Genomic DNA, 10,980 nt, shown 5'->3' with positions numbered 1-10,980 from the left:
GGAGTATAATTGCTTTACAATGGTGTGTTAGTTTCTGCTTTATAACAAAGTGAATCAGTTATACATATACATATGTTCCCATATCTCTTCCCTCTTGCGTCTCCCTCCCTCTAAAACTTATTAATTAAAAACAAATAGAAGTTAAGTGAAATAAGCAGGACCATATAATCAAAATCATTAAATTTCAATGAAATAATGCAACACACCCCAGAGGCAATTTAAGACTAAAGTCATTGAAACCTGAGATTCCAAGAAAGTAAGGGAAACAGATGAAGATTTGAGGAAAGGTGGGCGTCTTACAGGGTGCGCCAGCCCTCAGCCTCAGGGGCTAGTGGCTAGTGAGGACCAGAAGGACACTGTCTCCCAAATCGCTGGCCCTTCACTTTCTGGTAGATCACTACCCACTGGTGCAGACTTATGTCCAGGGAGCCAGTGCCTTAAAGAGCCTTCCAAATATGTATTTGTATAAAGATTCACTTTGCTGTACACTTGAAACTAACACAACATTGTAAATCAATTATACCCCCCCCCCAAAAGAGAAACCTACCTCTTAGTACCTGGACATAGGAAGCAATTAATAGGAATATGCCAAGTTTCATGAGAGAAAACGTCTCATTAGTTGATAACAAAGAGGCCTCAATGAAATGGAGATGCAGAAATACTGCTGGTTGCAGGTCATTGTAAGCTTCTTGTATTATTCCTTCTCTTTGGTGACAATACATAAAATAGTTCATGGATTAATCTGAGCTAACATTAGAAAACAAATATTCTCTAAGCATAACCTACCACCTCATCTCTCTGTTCATCTGTTGGCTTCTATTATTTTGTTTCTTCTTTGCAAGGAAGTTTGATTACTTGGAAGTAAAGTGTTTGAAATATCACAAACAAATTTTTTTTTAAAAAAGAGCCCTGTAAGCTTTCAGAAATGCAGCTTTTTCCCAGGCTACACTCACCCCAGCCTCCACCCATAGTTCAGTGGTTCTGTCTTCTGCTGGAGGTGGGGGAGCTATCCAGTCCCCCAGGACCAAGGAGTCAGCACATCGGTGCCCTGCACGGAGCAGTGGTTCCCCCGGGGCATGGGGAGGACCCAGGAGTCCCGTCCTCTAGTAGCTGCCCTCATCCCAACTCCACGTCTCTTAAGGCACCTACCAGGTGCAGTCTGCTCTACACACTGCCTGCCCAGGCATCACAATTTTCCTGTAGAAACTTGGATCCCTTGGACACAAAACTGTTGTCAACCACAGCCTAACCTTGACCCCCAGGAGAATCAGCCCACACCCTCCATAGACAGCTGTGGAGAAGAGACATAAGGTGGCCCAGAAACCTCCAAATGAGCAAAACTTGATTAGTCTCCATGGGGTAGGACAGGACAATGCACGTCCACAAGCCTTTAGTTCATGGTGGCTAGTTAGGAGGGGCTGTAGCTCAGTGATAGAGCACATGCTTTGCATGTATGAAGCCCTGGGTTCAATCCCCAGCACCTCCAGGTATTGGCTCTATTTCTCTCTAGTGGAATAATGATGGAATATTGTTCAAACATTGTGGCTAAAGCAGTCACTATGGGGGCCTAAAACACATGAGAGTGAGCAGAGATGCTCATTCCCTCTCCACCCAGATGCTCAGGTCCTAAGCTTCTCTGGGGGTCCACTGTGCTTGCTCAGCACCTGTCTATCATGGAGGGGTGCCTGGAAAGTCCCCCTCTCCTCCTAGGTCTTATGTCATTGTTCCGTGGCTCCTCTTTGTAAATATCAGGACAGGCAGGGTGCCTGCTGCAGAGGAAGTGGAGGAGCCGCTCTGCAACATCTCCAGGTCACACCCAGAGAGGACCTTAGTCTCTCCTGCAAATGCACTGGGCTCCTTGCCCACAGCTCTTTAAAAATCAGCATGGAGGAGACCTTCAAGATGATGGAGGAGTAAGACGTGGAGATCACCTTCCTCCCCACAAATACATCAGAAATACATCTACATGTGGAACAACTCCTACAGAACACCTACTGAACGCTGGCAGAAGACCTCAGACTTCCCAAAAGGTGCATGAGGAGAGGGGACTCAGAGCACCGCCTAAACGAGCTCCAGAGATGGGCGTGAGCCATGGCAATCAGTGTGGACCCCAGAGACAGGCATGAAATGCTAAGGCCACTGCTGCCACCACCAAGAAACCTGTGTGCAAGCACAGGTCACTATCCACACCTTCCCTCCCGGGGGCCTGTGCAGCCCGCCACTGCCAGGGTCCCGTGATCCACAGACAACTTCCCCGGGAGAACACAGGTCATGCCCCAGGCTGGTACAACGTCATGCCGGCCTCTGCCACCTCAGGATCACCCTGCTTTCTGTGCCCCTCCGTGCCCCTGGCCTGAGTGAGCCAGAGCCCCCTAATCAGCTGTTCCTTTAACCCCGTCCTGTCTGAGCGAAGAACAGGCGACCTACACACAGAGGCGGGGCCAGATCCAAAGCTGAGCCCCGGGAGCTGTGAGAATAAAGAAGAGAAAGGGAAATCTCTCCCATCAGCCTCAGGAGCAGCAGATTAAATCCCCACAATCAACCTGATGTACACTGCATCTGTGAAATACCTGAATAGACAATGAATCAGCCCAAAATTGAGGTGGTGGACTTTGGGAGCAACTGTAGACTTGGGGGTTGCTTTCTGCATCTAATTTGTTTTTGGTTTTATGTTTATCTTAGTTTAGTATTTAGAACTTATTATCATTGGTAGATTTGTTTATTGATTTGGTTGCTCCCTTCCTTTTATATATAAATATATAGATAGATAGATAGATAGATTTTTTTTCCTTATCCTCTTTTTGTAAGTGTGTATGTGTATGCTTCTTTGTGTGATTTTGTCTGTATAAATTTCTTTTTACCATTTGTCCTATGGTTCTGTCTGTCCATTTCTTTTTCTTTTTTCAGCATAGTTTTTAGTGCTAGTTATCATTGGTGGATTTGTTTTTCATTTCGTTGCTCTCTTCTTTCTTTCTTTCTTTCTTTTTCTTTATCACTTTTTAATTTTTTAATTTTTAATAATTTTTTTAATTTTTTATTTTAATAACTTCCTTTTCTTTTCTTTCTTTCCCTTTTTCTCCTTTTTCTTCTGAGTCATGTGGCTGACACAGTCTTGGTGCTCTGGCCAGGTGTCAGGCCCATGCCTCTGAGATGGGAGAGCTGAGTTCAGGGCACTGGTCAACAAGAGACCTCCTGCCACACGTAATATCAAATGGCAAAAGCTCTCCCAGAGATCTCCATCTCAATGTTAAGACCCAGCTCCACTCAACGACCAGCAAGCTACAGTGCTGGACACCCTACGCTGAACAACTAGCAAGACAGTAACACAACCTCACTCATTAGCAGAGAGGCCACCTAAAATCATAAGAAGTTCATGAACACCCCAAAACACACCACCAGATGCGGTCCTGCCCACCAAAAAGACAAGATCCAGCCTCATCCACCAGAACACAGGCACAAGTCCCCTCCACCAGGAAGCCTACACAACCCACTGAACCAACCTTAGTCAATGGAGGCAGACTCCAAAAACAACAGGAACTACAAACCTGCAGCCTGGGAAAAGGAGACCCCAAACACAGTAAGTTAAGCAAAATGAGAAGACAGAGAAACAAAGCAGATGAAGGAGCAAGGTAAAAATCCACCAGACCAAATAAATGGAGAGGAAATAGGCAGTCTACCTAAAAAAGAATTCAGAGTAATGAGAGTAAAGATGATCCAAAATCTTCAAAATAGAATGGAGAAAATGCAAGAAAAGTTTAACAAGGACCTAGAAGAACTAAAGAGCAAACAAACAATGATGAACAACACAAGAAATGAAATTAAACATTCTCTAGAAGGAATCAATAGCAGAATAACTGAGGCAGAAGAACAGATAAGTGACCTGGAAGATAAAATAGTGGAAATAACTACTGCAGAGCAGAATAAAGAAAAAAGAATGAAAAGAATTAAGGACAGTCTCAGAGACCTCTGGGACAACATTAAATGCACCAACATTCGAATTATAGGGGTCCCAGAAGAAGAAGAGAAAAAGAAAAGGACTGAGAAAATATTTGAAGAGATTATAGTTGAAAACTTCCCTAATATGGGAAAGGAAATAGTCAATCAAGTCCAGGGAGCACAGAGTCCCATACAGGATAAACCCAAGGAGAAACACACCAAGACACATATTAATCAAACTATCAAAAATTAAACACAAAGAAATAATATTAAAAGCAGCAAGGGAAAAACAAATAACATACAAGAGAATCCCCATAAGGTTAACAGCTGATCTTTCAGCAGAAACTCTGCAAGCCAGAAGGGAGTGGCAGAACATATTTAAAATGATGAAAGGGAAAAACCTACAACCAAGATTACTCTACCCAGTAAGGATCTCATTCAGATTCGATGGAGAAATTAAAACCTTTACAGACAAGAAAAAGCTAAGTGAATTCAGCACCACCACACCAGCTTTACAACAAATGCTAAAGAAACTTCTCTAGGCAGGAAACACAAGAGAAGGAAAAGACCTACAATAGCAAACCCAAAACAATTAAGAAAATGGTAATAGGAACATACATATCAATAACTACCTTAAATGTAAATGGATTCAGTGCTCCCACCAAAAGACATAGACTGGCTGAATGGATACAAAAACAAGACCCATATATTTGTTGTCAACAAGAGACCTACTTCAGACCTAGGGACACATACAGACTGAAAGTGAGGGGATGGAAAATGATACTCCATGCAAATGGAAATCAAAAGAAAGCTGGAGTAGCAATTCTCATATCAGAAAAAAGAGACGTTAAAATGAAGACTACTAGAAGAGACAAAGAAGGACACTACATAATGATCAAGGGATCGATCCAAGAAGAAGATATAACAATTGTAAATATTTATGCACCCAACATAGGAGCACCTCCATACAAAAGGCAAATGGTAACAGCCATAAAAGGGGAAATAGACAGTAACACAATAATAGTAGGGGACTTTAACGCCTCACTTTCACCAATGGACAGATCATCCAAAATGAAAATGAATAAGGAAACACAAGCTTTAAATGACACATTAAACAAGATGGACTTAATTGATATTTATATGACATTCCATCCAAAAAAGCCAGAATACACTTCCTTTTAAAGTGCTCATGGAACATTCTCTGGGATAGTTCATATCTTGGGTCACAGATCAAGGCTTGGTAAATTTCAGAAAATTGAAATTGTATCAAGTATTTTTTCTGACCACAACACTATGAGACTAGATATCAATTACAGGAAAAAATCTGTAAAAAATACAAACACATGGAGGCTAAACAATACACTACTAAATAACCAAGAGATCACTGAAGAAATAAAAGAGGAAATCAAGATATACCTAGAAAGAAATGACAATGAAAACACAATGACCCAAACCTATGCGATGTAGCAAAAGCAGTTCTAAGAGAAAAGTTTATAGCAATTCAAGCCTACCTCAAGAAACAAAAAAAAATCTCAAATAAACAACCTAACCTTACACCTAAAGCAATTAGAGAAAGAATAACAAAAAAGCCCCAACGTTAGCAGAAGGAAAGAGATCATAAAAATCAGATCAGAAATCAATGAAAAAGAAATGAAGGGAACAATAGCAAAGATCAATAAAACTAAAAGCTGGTTCTTTGAGAAGATAAACAAAGTTGATAAACCATTAGCCAGACTCATCAAGAAAAAAAAGCAGAACGCTCAAATCAATAGAATTAGAAATGAAAAAGGAGAAGTAACAACTGACACTGCAGAAATACAAAGGTTCATGAGAGATTACTGCAAGCAACTCTATGCCAATAAAATGGACAACCTGGAAGAAATGGACAAATTCTTAGAAATGCACAACCTGCCAAGACTGAATCAGGAAGAAATAGAAAATATGAACAGACCAATCACAAGCACTGAAATTGAGACTGTGATTAAAAGTCTTCCAACAAACAAAAGCCCAGGACCAGATGGCTTCACGGGCGAATTCTATCAAACATTTAGAGAAGAGCTAACACCCATCCTTCTCAAACTCTTCCAAAATATAGCAGAGGGAGGAACACTCCCAAACTCATTCTACAAGGCCACCATCACCCTGATACCAAAAGCAGACAAAATGTCATACAAAAAGCAAACTACAGGCGAATATCACTGATGAGCATAGACGCAAAAATCCTCAACAAAATACTAGCAAACAGAATCCAAAAGCACATTAAAAGGATCATACACCATGACCAAGTGGGGTTTATCCCAGGAATGCAAGCATTCTTCAATATACGCAAATCAATGTGATAAATCACATTAACAAATTGAAGGATAAAAACCATATGATCATCTCAATAGATGCACAAAAAGCTTTTGACAAAATTCAACACCCATTTATGATAAAAACTCTCCAGAAAGTAGGGATAGGGAAACATACCTCAACATAATAAAGGCCATATATGACAAACCCACAGCCAACATTGCTCTCAATGGTGAAAAATTGAAACCATTTCCACTAAGATCAGGAACAAGACAAGGTTGCCCACTCTCACTACTATTATTCAACATAGTTTCAGAAGTTTTAGCCGCAGCAGTCACAGAAGAAAAAGAAATAAAAGGAATCCAAATAGGAAAAGAAGAAGTAAAGCTGTCAGTGTTTGCAGATGACATGATACTATACATAGAGAATCCTAAAGATGCTACCAGAAAACTACTAGAGCTAATCAATGAATCTGGTAAAGTAGCAGGATACAAAATTAATGCACAGAAATCTCTTGCATTCCTATACACTAATGATGAAAAATCTGAAAGAGAAATTAAGGAAACACTCCCATTTACCATTGCAACAAAAAGAATAAAATACCTAGGAATAAACCTACCTAAGGAGACAAAAGGCCTGTATGCAGAAAACTATAAGACACTGATGAAAGAAATTAAAGATAATACGACCAGATGGAGAGATATACCATGTTCTTGGATTGGGAGAATCAACATTGTGAAAATGACTCTACTACCGAAAGCAATCTACAGATTCAATGCAATCCCTATCAAACTACCAATGGTATTTTTCACAGAACTAGGACAAAAAATTGAACAATTTGTATGGAAACACAAAAGACCTCGACTAGCCAAAGCAAATTTGAGAAAGAAAAATGCAGCTGGAGGAATCAGGCTCCCAATATACTTTGTAGTATAGTATCAGACTATACTACAAAGCTACAGTAATCAAGACAGTATGGTACTGGCAGAAAAACAGAAATATAGATCAATGGAAAAGGTTAGAAAGCCCAGAGATAAACCCACACACATATGGTCACCTTATTTTTAATAAAAGAGGCAAGAATATACAATGGAGAAAAGACAGCCTCTTCAATAAGTGGTGCTGGGAAAACTGGACAGCTACATGTAAAAGACTGAAATTAGAACACTCCCTAACACGATACACAAAAATAAACTCAAAATGGATTAAAGACCTAAATGTAAGTCAGACACTATAAAATTCATAGAGGAAAACATAGGCAGAACACTTTATGACATAAATCACAGCAAGATCCTTTTTGACCCACCTCCTAGAGAAATGGAAATAAAAACAAAAATAAACAAATGGGACCTAATGAAACTTCAAAGCTTTTGCACAGCAAAGGAAACCATAAACAAGATGAAAAGACAGCCCTCAGAATGGGAGAAAATTTTTGCAAATGAAGAAACTGACAAAGGATTAATCTCCAAAATTTACAAGCAGCTCATGCAGCTCAGTAAAAAAACAAAAAACCCAATCCAAAAATGGGCAGAAGACCTAAATAGACATTTCTCCAAAGAAGATATACAGATTGCCAGCAAACACATGAAAGGATGCTCAACTTCACTAATCATTAGAGAAATGCAGATGAAAACTACAATGAAGTATCACCTCACACCAGTCAGAATGGCCATCATCAGAAAATCTACAAACAATAAATGCTGGAGAGGGTGTGGAGAAAAGGGAACCCTCTTGCACTGTTGGTGGGAATGTAATTTGATACAGCCACTATGGAGAACAGTATGGAGGTTCCTAACAAAACTAAAAATAGAACTACCATATGACCCAGCAATCCAACTACTGGGCATATACCCTGAGAAAATCATAATTCAAAAAGAGTCATGTACCACAATGTTCATTGCAGCTCTATTTACAATAGCCAGGACATGGAAGCAACCTAAGTGTCCATCGACAGAAGAATGGATAAAGAAGATGTGGCATATATATACAATGGAATATTACTCAGCCATAAAAGGAAATGAAATTGAGTTATTTGTAGTGAGGCGGATGGACCTAGAGTCTGTCATACAGAGTGAAGTAAGTCAGAAAGAGAAAAACAAATACAAATATGCTAACACATATATATGGAATCTAAAAAAAAAAAAAAATGGTTCTGAAAAACCTAGAGGCAGGACAGGAATAAAGACACAGATGTAGAGAATGGACTTGAGGACACGGGGAGGGAGAAGGGTAAGCTGGGACAAAGTGAGAGAGTGGCATGGACATATATACACTACCAAAGGTAAAATAGATAGCTAGTGTGAAGCAGCCACATAGCACAGGGAGATCAGCTCAGTGCTTTGTGACCACCTAGAGGGGTGGGATAGGGAGGGTGGGAGGGGGACACAAACGGGAGGAGATATGAGGCTATATGTATATGTATAGCTGATTCAGTTTGTTATAAAGCAGAAACTAACACACCATTGTAAAGCAATTATACTCCAATAAAGATGTTTTTAAAAAAAATCAGCATGAACCTTTCAGAATACGGAAATTGCCCAGCCTTCTGGTTTCAAATTCTTCTGAATTTGTAGCTCAGGGCTACGCTCATGAGGTCCCAAAAAGCTCTGAGTCAAAGAAATACAAAACTACCCTCCAAGAGAAATTTGGGATAAGAGCACGGCTCTTCTCTAGCTGAATGTCAGGCTTCCAGGAGAGGTAGATTTTGAAAGCTCAGTCACCCTCACAGAGGGGCAGCGTATAAAGCCCAAGCCTTGGGCTTCCCTGGTGGCACAGTGGTTGAGAGTCTGCCTGCCGATGCAGGGGACACGGGTTCGTGCCCCGGTCCAGGAAGATCCCACATGCCGCGGTGCAGCTGGACCCGTGAGCCATGGCCACTGAGCCTGCGCATCCGGAGCCTGTGCTCTGCAACAGGAGAGGCCACAGCAGTGAGAGGCCCGCGTACCACAAAAAAAAAAAAAAAAAAAAAAAGCTCAAGCCTTTAGAAGGAAGCAGAATTCCCAGAAAGGAACGAGAAGAAAGGGGAGAACATAAACATGGGAAACACCTGCATGGAGGAGTGTACATATCTAATTATATATGATTTAGAATCAAGTAAAGGAAGGCATCCCTAGCTCAGCATCTGGCCGTCAACCCCGAAGAGTCAAATCATGTTTGCTTTCAGCTCCATCTCCCTAGCTTGTCATATAAACAGAACCCTGCTCAAGGACTCTTGGCTGAGAGATGCCACTATATCACTACATTGTAAGGAGACAGCGGTCACCGTATAGGTGATGGGCCCACACGGACCTAATGGAGCAGGGATGCAGGATAGAGATGAAAGACAATCTGGTGCATTGAATGAGGTCATCATGCCCGACAGTTAAGGAAATCACAGCGGCTGTACCAGCCAGCATCCTGGCAGGACACAGTATCCAAGTCAGATGGTTTAAGAGTAATGAATGAAGAGCTGTGGGCAGGGTAAGCAAACACACAGAAGATGCTGAGGCTCCCAGAGCCCAGCAGGGGTGGGCATTGCCATTGCCGTCACCACCCAAGGTCAAAGGTGTGGAAATGGCCCAACAAGATCCCAGTAAGAGTGACAGCCATGGAGATGGCTGCCTGCAAGGAAGAGGAATCATGCAGGGATACAGCCGCTGACAGAGAAAGGCAGCCCAGAGTAGGGCAGGAGAGGCAAAGATCTACCCAGATCCCTCTCTCTGCTCCAACTGTCAGCTACTGCTTCCCAAACGCCAAAGCCAGTGGGAAACCAGCGGACAAGGTAGACAGGCAGTGCAGACTCGAGGAGCAAGCTTCCTGGTCACAGAGCAGAGAAGGTTGTAGAATGGGCAGGCAGGGATGGAGCAGAGAATAACCACACAGTGATCACTGATATTTAATTAAGAAAGTGCCATCCCTATAGGACAGGGGTTCTCCACCACAACACTGTTAGCCTTTGGGGTCAGATCCCTCTTTGTTGTGAGGGCAGTCCTGGGCATCATACGATGTTTAGCAGCTTCCCTGGACTCTACTCACTAGATGCCAGGAGCAACCTCCAGTCATGGTACGAAAAAGGTCTGCAGACATTGCCAATTGTCCCCTGCAGGAGGGGGGCAAAAGAAGCCCCAGCTGAGGATCACTGCTGTAGGAAAGAGTATGTGACCACAAGACAAGAAGGTCAAGGCTTCAGACACTACAACAGCATCAACAATAAGAAAAAAGATTCCGTTAAGACCCACACCTCACCTTCCCCGGTTTTACTGCGTTCAGAGAGAGAGATCATGGTGGGAAGTAAACTAAAGGGATTTTAGTTTCTTGTAAGACTGATGACAAAACGAATGTGAAAACCCTTCCACTAGAAATATGGGGAAATAAAACTAAAATGAAAAATGATGATGCATAAGCTAGAAACCATGTAGTCGTGTGGGCTGCCCCACACAGGAGCCAGAGTGTGGGGTAACACAAAGGAAGCTAAGGACAAGTTTTGCAGGAGTAAAATCTCAGGAGACTGAGATCCACGTCTAAAGTCACAGCTTTTAATGTGGTGGCTGGAAAAAAATGTGCCAGCCAGCCCAAGGAAAAGACAAGAAGTAGATAACTCACTGGACTCTGGGTGGGAAAAACACCTTCCTTTGCCTGCTGCGGCTTTGCCATTTGATTCCCTAGTTAGAGGACCCTCTAAGCTGAGAAGATAGTGGGAAAAAACAAAAAATATCATACAGGGGCAATAACGCAGCTGAGGCGCTGGTAGAGTTAAACAGAAAATCCCACGGA

At 41.9% G+C, this 10,980-nt stretch overlaps 1 non-coding gene across 1 annotated transcript; it reads left to right on the top strand.

The window, feature by feature from the left end:
- Positions 1 to 1,414: 1,414 nt before the first annotated feature.
- TRNAA-UGC (transfer RNA alanine (anticodon UGC)) lies at positions 1,415 to 1,486 on the top strand. The gene has a single exon. It is a non-coding gene; the product is annotated as a tRNA-Ala (tRNA).
- Positions 1,487 to 10,980: the final 9,494 nt, after the last annotated feature.

This window comes from Mesoplodon densirostris, chromosome 8, assembly GCF_025265405.1.
Source record: "Mesoplodon densirostris isolate mMesDen1 chromosome 8, mMesDen1 primary haplotype, whole genome shotgun sequence".
Classification (NCBI taxonomy): Eukaryota; Metazoa; Chordata; class Mammalia; order Artiodactyla; family Ziphiidae; genus Mesoplodon; species Mesoplodon densirostris.
The sequence above is the reverse complement of the archived record's forward strand: the minus strand, read 5'-3'. Positions and strand labels throughout refer to the sequence as shown.